Source organism: Sus scrofa, chromosome 4, assembly GCF_054392235.1.
Source record: "Sus scrofa isolate SSC_HxYL_T2T_F1_AM1 chromosome 4, Sscrofa_HxYL_maternal_Yorkshire_Landrace_v2.0, whole genome shotgun sequence".
Lineage (NCBI taxonomy): Eukaryota > Metazoa > Chordata > Mammalia > Artiodactyla > Suidae > Sus > Sus scrofa.
The window spans coordinates 116,900,217-116,912,718 of NC_139386.1; the positions used below are offsets into that span (position 1 = coordinate 116,900,217).

The following is a 12,502-nucleotide window of genomic DNA, read 5'->3' on the forward strand; positions in this document are numbered from 1 at the left end:
TACTTCTCTCCTCAGGCAGGCTTTTTCCATCCAGCCTCTGCCTTGATCTCTCTTTCGTAAACAGTAAAAGCGAGGCAGCAATGCTGCTGCCAGAGCAGCCTGTGGCTGGCAGCTTCCCCTAGCTACGCAAGCCTAAAGGCTGTGTTAATAGAAATGCAGCAAATAAAATACCAATCCCTTTGTGTTTGGCAAGTCTTTGTTCTGCAAACATTTCCTACACATTAGGCGTGGGACGCTGGGCCTGATGTTGAGATTCAGGGCTAAAATGACTGCACCACATTTAAGGAACTCAGACAAGGGAGGCAGATGTGGCAACAAACGATTGTCATGTGATGATATAATTGTTTTAATGAGTGTTTGCTCCAAGGGCAGGAGGTGGTCAAAGAGATGGAACACTTGGACAAATGGTCAGTGAGGTCTTGGAGGATCAGTGGGGGTTTGCCCAGGAGCTAGTGGATGAGGGAATTGCAGGCAAGGGAACATGTACGGAGCCATGAAACTCTACTCATGCACAGTAGAGTTTCATGTTGGGTGACACCTCAAGTGTTCAAGTTTTGCTATTAAAATATGAGGAGTGGGAGTTCCCACTGTGGCTCAGTAGAAACGAATCTGTCTAGGATCCATGTGGATGCCGATTCGATCCCTGGCCTTGCTCGGTGAGTTAAGAATCTGGCGTTGCTGTGAGCTGTGGTGTAGGCCGGCAGCTGTAGCTCCAATTTGACCCCTAGCCTGGGAACCTCCATACCCGCGGGTGTAGCCCTAAAAAGACAAATATATATATACATATGTATATATATATATGTGTATATATATATGTATATATATATGTATATATATATATATATTTGGAGATGAGGAATGGATGGGCAGGAGTGGTTAGAGGAGTGGACAGGAACCGGTGATGAGGAGATCTTATTTGTCACATATGGGAGAAACTAATTGTCCCCCAATATTTGTTTTCTCCCTTCTTCAGTTAGTAATAGACATTTTTACTAGGCATATAACTGCTTAGATTAAGGACTCTATTTCTTAAACTCTCTTAAAGACAGTTGTGGCTGGTAACTAAATTCTGTAAACAGAGTGTCACCTGGCTCCAGGGGTTCTGCCCCTAGGCCCTTAAAGACAGTGGAGCATGAGTGCATCCTTTTTGTTGGTTTGTTTCGTCTTTGTCCCTTTCCCCATCCGAAGTCTAGAAAGCAAATAATGTCAACCACAAAGAACAAGACAGAAAGCCTGGCCCCTGATGCCATGGAAAACCTTCCAACCCCAGACCACCTACCCAGATTTCTATCTGAAAGAGAAATGAATTTCGACTTTGTTTAAACAATTATTTTGTGTTTTCTCTCTCTTGCAAACATAGCAGATCCTAATTAATACATTATGCAAATGAATTTAGATTTCATCTGTTGCTGATGGGGAGTCACTGAGGAATTTGAGTGGGAAATTGGTGGTAGTTGAGTTCGCAACGTGGTTGGAGTTGCATGTGGCAACATCTCTGAAGACCCCGTGGTGGATGGATCAGGATGGCACAGATGAGCGGTGGGTGGAGCCACATGTTTATTTAGTGGGTTTTGCCCTGGGTCAGCTTGGTTAAACTGGAATTGACTTCCCCAAATCCCCTTTCCTGTGTGTTCTCGGGATTGGCCTCAAGAGAAAGATTTGGAAGAGGAAAGTGAAGCAGCAGCCATGTTTACATGAAAAGTGAACATAGGTCGGGCACTGCTGCTGCTGCCAGTTCCCCTTCTTGGCACAGGGTCAGCGACTATTCAACTATTGCCGATTTCCTTGTTCAGCTCCTCTGAGTTCTGGGCCAGCTATGGATTGGATTCTGGATAAAGGGTGAAGGCTCGGAGGTGATGGGAAACTGACGAGCCTCCCAGTTTTCCTCTTAGGTTCCAACCTAGCCTTGGATTCCATTTTGTCCTTGCTCTCCCACTTCCTGTCCCTCTTTCCTTCCCAACTACCTGCCCTGTTGACTTCAAATCAGCACCAAATGAAGAAGCAACAACTGTACATAAACTCTTTAATCAGTTCCCCAAGTTGCATATGGTCAAATCCCTATAACAAGTCTCTTATCACGCTGAGTGGTTCTGCTTTTCTGATTGAACCCTGGCTGATGTTAAGTGTGAAGATGGTGAGGGTAAGGCTGTGAATTTATTTACCACGGTGTCCTGAGCATCTAAAAGAGTGCCTAGAAGATAATAGATGCTCAGTGGCTATTTTTGCATGAAAACACTGAAGAGGATACATGTGAGAGAGCTTGGGGAGGCAGAATTAATAGGACTTAGTTATTGCTTGGATGAGGAACTGAGAGAGAAGGGTGAAACCAGCAGAATCCTCATGGTTGTTGCTTTTGGCAACTAGGTGAAGATGATGCTGTATGCTAAGATAGGGAACCCCGGGAGGGAGAGTGGTGTGGGGTGACTTTTCCAAAAGGGCTCTTCCTAGGATGATAGAGTTGAATGCACAATGGGGTAGCTCTTATGCGCAAATGCTTGTATTCATAGAGAATCCTTGCAGTTGTAGGACTGGAGATTGAATCAGGCAGACTCTGCAGTTCGTTTTGGCCTTAGAATCCTGTGATAGTGGGGAGAAGATAATGACTGCTGCTTTGTATATACTGAGTTTGAGAAGACGGGGCTATTGCTTTTGGAGATATGTAGCAAACTGAAATTCAATTCATACCTCAGGAGAGGGATCTAGGCTGGGGATTTAGTCTGGAGAATCTCATTTGTGTCACAGCAGTAGTTGAAGCAATGGGCATGATTCAAACAGTTTAAAGGTGGTTAAGAGACCAGACTGGAGCCTTAGGGACCAGCAACACAAAGAGTTGGCAGGAGAAGAGGAGCCTGCCAAGGACACTTTAGAGTCGTCAGTGATGTAGCCGGTGAGCCAGAGAGCAAGGTTCAAGAGACTGAGGGAGGAGATGGCATTAAAGGAGAAGCACCAAATGCTGAGAAGCATTACTAGGCACCAAATAACGTAAGTGGATGAGGCTTAGAAGTATTTCTAGAAAGTGTCCTTTCTGTGACGCCCTGGGGTGAGAAGCCAGAGTCAAGTGAGTTGGGGAGTGGATGGATGTTGGAAACTATGCTTTTTTTGAAGCTTGGCTGTGAATGAAAAAAGAGGTTTGGGTTAGGAGTGAAAAAGCATATGAGAACCGGACAGAGAATTGTTGGAAGAGGACAGTGGGGTTTAAAATTTCAGAGTGGGAGCTGTTCTGAATGACGACTGGGTCTGCATGTGAACTTGGAAGTGGGCGGCTGAGGGGGAGTAGAGATGAAGTCCCTTGAGTTGAGATCAAGGAAGCGGAGGCCAAGATGTAGAAACCCAGTTAATGTGGGCATTGGTGCTCTAGACAGGGAGGACAAGACGGTGAGAAAAAACGATAACCCCACGTTCAGGACAAACATGAGGGAGTTGACCAGAGAGTGGCATATTGCAGGAAAGAAGAAGTAGTTGTCTTTCTCGGAGGGTGTGGGTTTCAAAGGACCATGAGGTTATTTGTTCATTCACCCCTCAATAGTAAGTGCCTACCCCAGTGACCTGGCAGCACTGGTGGAGCACGACTAGGGGAACCACCTATGGAGTGATAAGTGGGGTGCAGGAGATAAAACATCTTCCAGTAGGAAGGACTGAGTCTGCAGAAGGAATCAGGATTTCCTCAGTGATTTTTAACCCTGACTTCACATTAGAATTCTCTGGGGAGCTTTTAAAACACACCTAGGTCCCATGCCAGGGCAACTCTATCGGAATCTCTGCCAGCATCGCCAGTGAAACAGCAGCAGCAGCCGTAATTTTCAACGCCCCTGGGGATTGCCATTGCACAGTCAGGTGAATCACTGATGAGCAGGAAGTTCTTGGGAATAAAGAGGCTGATGGGGGCCTCCAGGAGCCCCAGGAGCCAGAGGTGCAGGGTGGGGGTGGGGGTGAGGTGCTGAGTGGCACCTGCCCTGGGGACCAAGGGGGCAGGCTGGATAGTGGGGCTCCTGGATCCGGGGAGCTCTGATTGTTGGCGCTGGAGCCTTTGGCTGGTGGGCAGGAAGCTGCGTGGGGCCCAGCTACCGAGCATCTTCTCGTGGCCTGTAGCTGGGCGCCGGGCCAGGAAGGGAGGTGGGCCCCAGCCTTATTGCCCCTGGGAGGCTACTTCTAGTACATTCTATCCTCAGGCCTCAGTACCACATTTGAAAAGTGCCATGAGAAACTGGGGCCTGTCTTGCGAGGGCAGACAGGAAGGAGGCAGTTCAGGAAATCATGTCACATGAGGAATGAAAGCAGAAACCGGGAAACAGCAGAAGAAAAACCCTTGAGTGCCTCCGACAACGGTCATGAGGGAGTTGAGAGGCTGTCCTGCAGAAGGGGGATTCGACGGACTGGGTTGAGCTCCAGAAGACAGGCTGGAGAGGAGGAATTTCAAGGGAAGAAGAGTGCATCTCGGTTTAAAAGAAGACATTCCTAACAACTAGCTTCCACCGCATTTGAAAGCATCACCGTACGAAGTGGAGCATTTTTCTAGAGTTTACCGACGGGCTGGAAGGCCAGATCATTAAATCGTTTCAGAACATCATAGCCGTACTCTGGGTCGGAGGCTGGAGAGCATATTCTTGACGGGCTCTCCCTAGTCCTAGATTCTTGAAAATCCCTCCATATGAACATGAAAGACACATTTTTAAAAAACCGAAGAAAAAATCCTTGGTGTGTGTGGGCCATTGTCTCGGGAAAACAGCGTTAGATTCTTCTTTTACGTCTTGCATTGCATTTGGGAAATACAGGTGACAATGTTAAACTATTCAAGGTGGCAGGGTTTTTTTTTCTTTCAATTAAAAAGCAAGGGCTTCCTTCATTATATATATTTATAGCTTAGCACCTTAATAGCAATGGTTATGGGCGCTGACATTTTCAGAACAATCTATTAGTTAATGCTAACCGTGTTTCTGTTTAAGTAGGTCAGTGTTTTGACAGGAGAAACTTGGAAAAGAGAGAAATCTATGTGATTTGAGGAAGGTCATAGCTTAAGTCAGCAATTCAGCCCCAAATAACCAATTGCCGTCATTTGACAGGTGTACGTCTGCAACAGCGAGCCCAGCTGAATACATAATACAGAGCATCTGGATAAATATAGTTCCCATTCAGATGGATTTCCACATAAACCAAGGCAGATGACAGTGAATAAGAAAGGAGATGACCTGAGTTCTTTAGGGAGAGGGGGTGGCTGTAACCTCGTTTTCCATTGCTGGGTTCTTTAAGATCTTGTGAAGAAACAACATTACAACTTTTTTAAAAAAATGGCTCTACTGTAAACGTGTTTGAAACTTTGGATTAAAAAAAGGCTTTCAAGGAATAAGTTGTCAAAAGCTGGAATGAAATGACAACATAGGAATGGCTTGAGGAGGAGGTAGAAGGGGTGATTATGAGATGATTTTAAGGAATTAGATGCAGAAACTCTCATAGCTGCCCAGAGCTGCAAACCATACAGGATGGGAGCTGGAAGGGTAGCAACTTGGCTACAGGTTGTATGATGGCAATTACATGTCATCCTAGAATGGGGAGAACTGTCGAGACAGTAAATAAGTGGTTGCCAGGGGCTTGGGGGCGGGGAGAAATGACACATAGGTGGAGCTCACGGAATGTTTAGGGTGATGAAACTATTCTGTGTGATGCTGGGATGAGTTATACATGATACCGTGCATTTGTCAATGCCTGTTACAGCTTTCCAGCTCCACATGTGATCTTTAATATATGCAAATAAAAAAATTCTCTAGGAGGTCAGGGGATCGTAGGAAAGATAACAGATGGTGACAAGAGAATCTGACTGTATTACAAGCCTATGAAACACTCTCATTGAAGGAAGGTGGGAAGTGTGCTGACTTAGCACCTTTGGAAATGAGGGGCGTCTGTGAGACCAAAGGCAGAAGGGCGTGCACGTATGTCCGGAACTCAAGTCAGAAAAGTTGTGTCTCATGGAGGTAAGTGTAAACAGTTCTGATGGTGCTGTACCCGTGTGTCGGAATCCAGCCATTAAGAAAACGCATGGGGAGTTCCCATTGTGGCGCAGTGGTTAACGAAATCGACTAGGAACCGTGAGGTTGCGGGTTCGGTCCCTGCCCTTGCTCAGTGGGTTAACGATCTGGCGTTGCCGTGAGCTGTGGTGTAGGTTGCAGACGCGGCTCGGATCCTGCGTTGCTGTGGCTCTGGTGTAGACCAGTGGCTACAGCTCCGATTCCACCCCTAGCCTGGGAACTTCCATATGCCGCGGGAACGGCCCAAAGAAATAGCAAAAAGACAAAAAAAAAAAAAAAAAAAAAAAAAGATAAAAGAAAAAAGAAAACACATGGTGCACATGGTGGGAACCATGTTTCTTCCTGTTGGAGTGGGAGAGTTCAGGAAAGGGAGATTTCAAATGGTAATGGATCAGGATTGGAGGCTTTGGGCAAAAACTCAGGTTAGCTTTGATACAGATGGTTCATATAGAAATAGGTATAGATTTGTACACACACACCCACTAAAGGGGTATGTCAAGTGTGCACAGAAGCCACCTGAAAGAGCTTCCCAATGGCCAAGCTTGAACATTTTAGCAACAAAATAAAGTGCCTTGAGGTTATAACCCAAAGCATAACATAAATTAAAATAAATATTCATGGATCCATACAGATATAAATAAACTCTTGAATAAATTAATAAATGGGGAGAGAGACAAATTTCCCATCCAGACAAACTCCAAATAAACGATGAGATCCTCCATCCTAAGGGAGGGAGAGCATCAGCTCCTCTCCTTATTTCTGGACGTCCTTCCAAAGCATGCAACATGGAAAGAGGGGGTAAGGTAACCTTTCCCTGGAGCAACCTCACGGACACTCTCTAGGCTGGATGATCAAGGTCAACGGAAGTCATAAATCGTGTTGATCGGATGCACCCTTCATAGGCTGGGGTGAAAAGGGAACTTTACTTCTGTGCGCCTCCTCCCCCAAACACATAATCCACAATCTAATGAGGCAAACATCGGACATCTTCCAATAGAGGGCCTCCCTGCAAAATACAAGGCTAGGATGCCTCAAAATTGTCAAGGGCAGCAAAAACAAGTCTGAGGAGCTATCACAGCTAAGAGGGGCCTAAGGACACATGACAACTACATGCATGATGTGATATCCTGGACTAGAATAAGGGCATTCGGGAAAAACAAAGGAAATCTGAAGAAACTACAGATCCTCATTCGTAATGTATTAATATGGGTTCCGTAATTGTACCACAGGCACCAAACTAGTGTCAGATGTTAACGGGGGAGACTGCATGTGGGGAGCACACGTGTATAGTAGTTCTCCGTATTTTATCACCTTAATTTTCTGTAAATCCAGAACTGCTCTAAAAAATAAAATCTATTAATAAATCGATAAGAAAAATTCCCAGCTCCCACTCCCCAGGTGATTCTGATACACATCAAAGTATGAAAACTTCTTATCTCAAAAACGCTCCAAAGCCAAGAGTAGCCTTACGTTCTAGACCTATTCATGGGTCAGTATTTTTTTTTTAATATGCTAAAAAAGCAAACATAAGATCTTTGTGAATTTTGCATATATGGTTTTTCTGACAGCTGTCTCCTCACTGGATGGATCAGGTGCAACAAAAAGCTGTACGATGCTGCCATGGGAGGCAGGTTCCAGGTCATGGCAATGGTAACATGAGGCGTCATGGTTCCCGGGACTCCTTTTGTCCGTTTGGAATATATTTAAAATTTATCGACCAACTAGATTCCTTTATAATATAGTTGTCAAGGTGTTTATCAGGGTTAAATGTAATTACGTATTGAGATTTTTAGGTAAGTGCCATTACATCAGTGATAAAATCATTGCGGAGTTTAGGAGCAGCTGCAAATGGCTTGAGAGAACTGCTGGGTTACAGCCGAGTTTGAGTTATGGTTCGTGTGTGTGTGTTTATGTGTGTGTGTTTGGGGGGGGGCATGCACTCTCAGCAAGCAGACAACAACAACAGCTGTTTGGTTACAGGATGAGGCAGGCCAATTGGGAATTACAGAATTATTATTTCTTTGCCCAGATCTTACTCAGAACTTCCTGGCTTCAGCAAGACTGGCCTGTGACATGAGTGAAGAGAAATGGATGAGACGCTCCCTGATAGAAACAAGGCTCTCTGGACACGGTCTCTCCAGTTGGACTGAGCCACACGGGGTTTTGAGTATGCTTTTTATCTCACCATGAAAGATGTTTGAGAAATGCTGAGCAAGGCTGGCCATTGCATTTGCAGCATATCAGGAGCTGGTTACGACAGACGCTGGGTAGGAGAAAGATATGCGGACCTGGACACCATCAGTGATCCTCTCTAGCCTGCAGGTAACTAAAACCTGGGTGATCTGGAGCAAATCAATGACCCCGAGTCCCAGAGCCCAGCTGGGACCCAGCAATGAGGTTCCCTGGTTGCGGGACTCCAGCATCAGTCACTTTTTTGAAGCATCCAGGTGATTCTTTTTTTTTTTTTTTTAAATAGCTCCTTTTTTTCATTGTTAAATGTTTTATTGAAATATAGTTGATTTACAAGGTTGTGACAATTTCTGCCGCACAACAAAGTGATCTAGTCATACATAGACCTGAGTTTCGGCAGATGATCAACCGTCAGCTGTCCCAGCTCCTTCCCCTTTTGCTGACGTTTTTCCTTAAAATTTTTTCCTCTAAGTATGATCATTGTCCTGCATCAACAGACATCTGCAGTCTTAAGTCCAGGATCTGGAATGATACATCCAGCCCAGGGCTGGCACTTCCCACCTCCCAGGTCTAGTTAGAACCATGTGTCCGTCCCTTACTGCTCTTGCCTTATCATTGTAATGAACTGCTTGCTGTTGAAAAATATGTGTTGGCGGTTTGCCTTCTCTAGGCCCCTTTGTTCATTGCTAACAGCTGGGTATCACTCTAATTAGAATGAGTGTTGACTTTCTTTTCAGTCCTGTAATTTAGGGTGCAGAAGCTGCCAAGTTGAGGTCAGTTTTGTGTGCAGGATCTGAACCTTACCAAAGTGACCTTGCCAGCTACAACTGTGTGTAGGTTCCCATTTCTGTTCTATTAAAGGATATTTTTACCATATTAAGGGAAATTTCTACCACATTAAAGGGTATTTTTTCCTTTTACTTAGGTTATCAAATACAACCAGATATGGTCAAAGCTAAAAATATTCTCCAGAATAAGTTAATGAATGCATGAAAACACAGCTCCCTTGGAAATATTATTTCATGTATGCATATGATGATGATTTCATATCATCCAGGGCAGAGAATTATGGACCCTTAGGAGGGGGATTATAGGGTCATCAACTTCCAATGAAATAAAGAAGTCCCTTCTCTGACATTGCTGATGAGCACACATCCATGTTCCAGACCATTCTAAAGACTGTGATTTGTTACTATATCGTAGTATATAGAATGATTCGTTTCTTCTAATCCTTTATTTAAACTTTGACATTTCAAGTACCTGTGCTAAATTCAAAGACTGCACAGATTTGGGGGCAGGGGGACTCAGGGCTTATGTCCCCACACCTTAGTGCAGGAAGCAGACAAGATACCAACAATAGCAGTACATTGAGACAAGTACTCTTACAGATCTGGACTTTTCCCTGGGAGCTCCCAAACTGGGAAGTAATTAATTTTGCTTGGGCCTGGGAGGAGGGGAAAAGATGGTGAAAGTTTTGCAGAGGAGATGGTCTATCAGTTAGATCTTAAAGAATGAGTAGACTTTCAGGCAAAAAATGTAGAGTCAAAAGGGGTAACGATGGTGCAATAGAACCTCTCATGATTAAAACCTCATTTTATCCTTGGCGTCCCTCTAATTATTTCTCTCTCTCTCCCTTTCCCTAAGACAAGGAACAGAACACTATTTTACTACTCGAAGTATGTCCATGGACCAGGAGCTGGAAGAAGTGTAGACTCTCAGACCCCACCCTGGATCTGCTGAAGCAGCTTTTGCCCTTTTGACACAATTCCCAGGTACGTGTGTGTGTGTGTGTGTGTGTGTGTGTATCAAAGTTTGAGACGCTCTGGGCTACAACTTGTGTCTCCATTTCCTTTTCTCCCATTCAGTCTCTTAAGAAGAGTTATTGTATTTTAGAACCAATTAATGCATGTTCATGTATGGTTTTAACAATCCAATAACTTTACAAGGTTCTTAACAAAAAATGGCAGGCTCCTGTTCTATCCCTCCCCCTCGCCACTAATCACATCCAAGAATCAACCACTTTTACATCTTTTAGCTATTTCTTCTAATATTTACCTCCAACTCTAAAATTAACATGATCGCATTACTATCAATCAGTTTATCCATTTTAGAACCAATCTATACTTATTACAGAAAGTAAGAATTTAACTTTTTTACACAATCACTTTGAGTTTCCTTCCTTCCTCTCCTTCCGCCATAATTGCATATACAATTTTGACTATACTAATATGTAATGTTTATAGTGTCATAAACATTGTTCATTAAAACAAGTAGTGTGCTTTACCATTTTTTCCTGGAGTTCGTTATGGCCTTGATTTTATTTCTTTAGGTTTTTATGTACCTATATTTAAACCTACTTCTTCCTTATCTTTCTAACAGAACTGTAAAAATCTTCTGAATATAGTCAAACTATTCTCTCATTCCTGTTTGTTTTCCTTGGAGTTCTTTCTTAAATTCCTGTATCCTTCTATTCTAATCTGGGCTGGCTGCTCTCTAGCTAGCCAACACAGCTGTCATCCTAGAACTTCCTGTTCCCATTATCTTGGAATTCTTTTTCCTCTCTCCTGTCCTGAATTCTCAGTTTCCAGGATATCGTGATGTCCTCCTTTTGGGGTTAATCTTCCCGTTTGGTGGAGCACATCCTCCAAAAGCTTCTGCAAAGAGGTGTGTGCCTGGTATATGTCTGTTGCCTTCAGGACCATGCACGGTCTCCCCCTGTATGATGGAAGCTAGAATCCTGGGAACTACATTTCCCAGAATTCTTTGCCAGCAGTGTTCTTGTTTAAAGTAGGCTAATGAGAGGTACTCCTATGAGATTTGGCAGGAGGACGTGAGATAGGGTTTATTCTTCTTCCAACAGAAATAGTGACAGATTAACATGAGCTTCTGCAAGTGGCTTTCTCACATTCCCTTTTCGACCTCTAGCAGCTGTAGCTTTACCAGCAGATTTATGTGGTTTCCTGAGAGATGGGCTGCTCCTACCCACCTCTCTAGACCATTCGACAATATGAGATCACTATATTAGGTCATTTCCTGCTTTGACTACCTATAATAGATTTTTTTTTCCTGCCTAAACACTTACCAAGAGTGGCTCCAAGAAAAAGACCTTCAAAACTAGGAATTTAGGCTTTGTTATTGGAGTTGCTCTATTGGAAGTAGTGATGACTGACTCGGTAGTGCTATTATTAATTAATGACAAAATATTACATAAATCATTACCTCTATTGTATAGAATAAAGTGCCTAATATTAAAGTACAGTCTGGGGAGACCACGTGGCTGCTGCAATATGTGAATGTCATTGGCGTGAGACCTGCAGGGACTGTGGGGTCGGTTAGACGTTTCTGAGGGCACTGGAGAGATTACAGGAAGAAATGAGGCCCTCAGGGTTTTAACATGTCTGCTTAAGACATTCCCAGCAAACCAGAGTGTTTCTGTGACTATCCCCAAATCAAATGTTTTCCTTTAGAATTATAGCACCAATGTGATAAAAAAGCAGACCCGAAGTTTGCACTTTTATACACCGAAGAATTGCAAGACAAGTGAATTCACTACTTTATGAGGTCTACCGTGTGAAAGTGAAGACATGTTAGGAAAGAGTGTGTTATGGACTGGGTTGTGTCACCCCCACATTCCTATGTTGAATTCAGAGACAGGGACTTTAAAGAGGCAATCAAGGTTAAAAGGAGTGAAGCCACAGGGGTGGGGCCCTCGCACAATGTGACTGATGTTCTTTAAGAAGAGGAAGAAACGTCGGGAAAGCATGGGCACAGAGCAAGGGCCCCGTGAGGACACAGGGAGAAGGCAGCCATCTCAAGCCCCGGGGAGCGGTCACAGGAGAAACCAAATCTGCCAGCGACTTGACCTTGGATTTTCAGTTTCCAGAACCATGAGAAATAAATTTCTGTTAAGTCACCACATCTGTGGTATTTTGTTATGACAACCCTAACAAAACAATACATCTTCGCAGAGGATGCTGCCTTTATCAAGACTTGGGGAAAGACACTTGCCAATAGGAGCGCGGCTTTCTTGGAAAGCACGCTGCTGGTGATCCTCAGAGCCTGGTCCTGGCCGCTGAAGATGCTGCCATAGAAATGGGCGCTTTGCTTCCAGCGTGGCTGATGGATCTCAGAGTGACAGGCCGAGCTGATGCTGCCAAGTCAAGATGAGGCTCAACAGCGATCATTCGAACAGATTAACTACAGACATTTTCGAGTATGGCCAAGGGATCACGGTATCCCTAAGACTGAAATAGATGGACAGCGTTCCTTTTATGTGACAAGATTTTACTTCC

General features: G+C 44.2%; 1 long non-coding RNA gene across 1 annotated transcript in view; it reads left to right on the plus strand.

The window, feature by feature from the left end:
- The window catches only part of LOC106510205 (uncharacterized), a 78,454-nt gene that overhangs the window by 40,828 nt on the left and 25,124 nt on the right, over positions 1 to 12,502 (plus strand). The window contains exons 2-3 of the long non-coding RNA XR_014844625.1: positions 8,050 to 8,342; positions 9,855 to 9,982. This is a non-coding gene — a long non-coding RNA (uncharacterized LOC106510205). The remainder of the gene's footprint in view (positions 1 to 8,049; positions 8,343 to 9,854; positions 9,983 to 12,502) is intronic.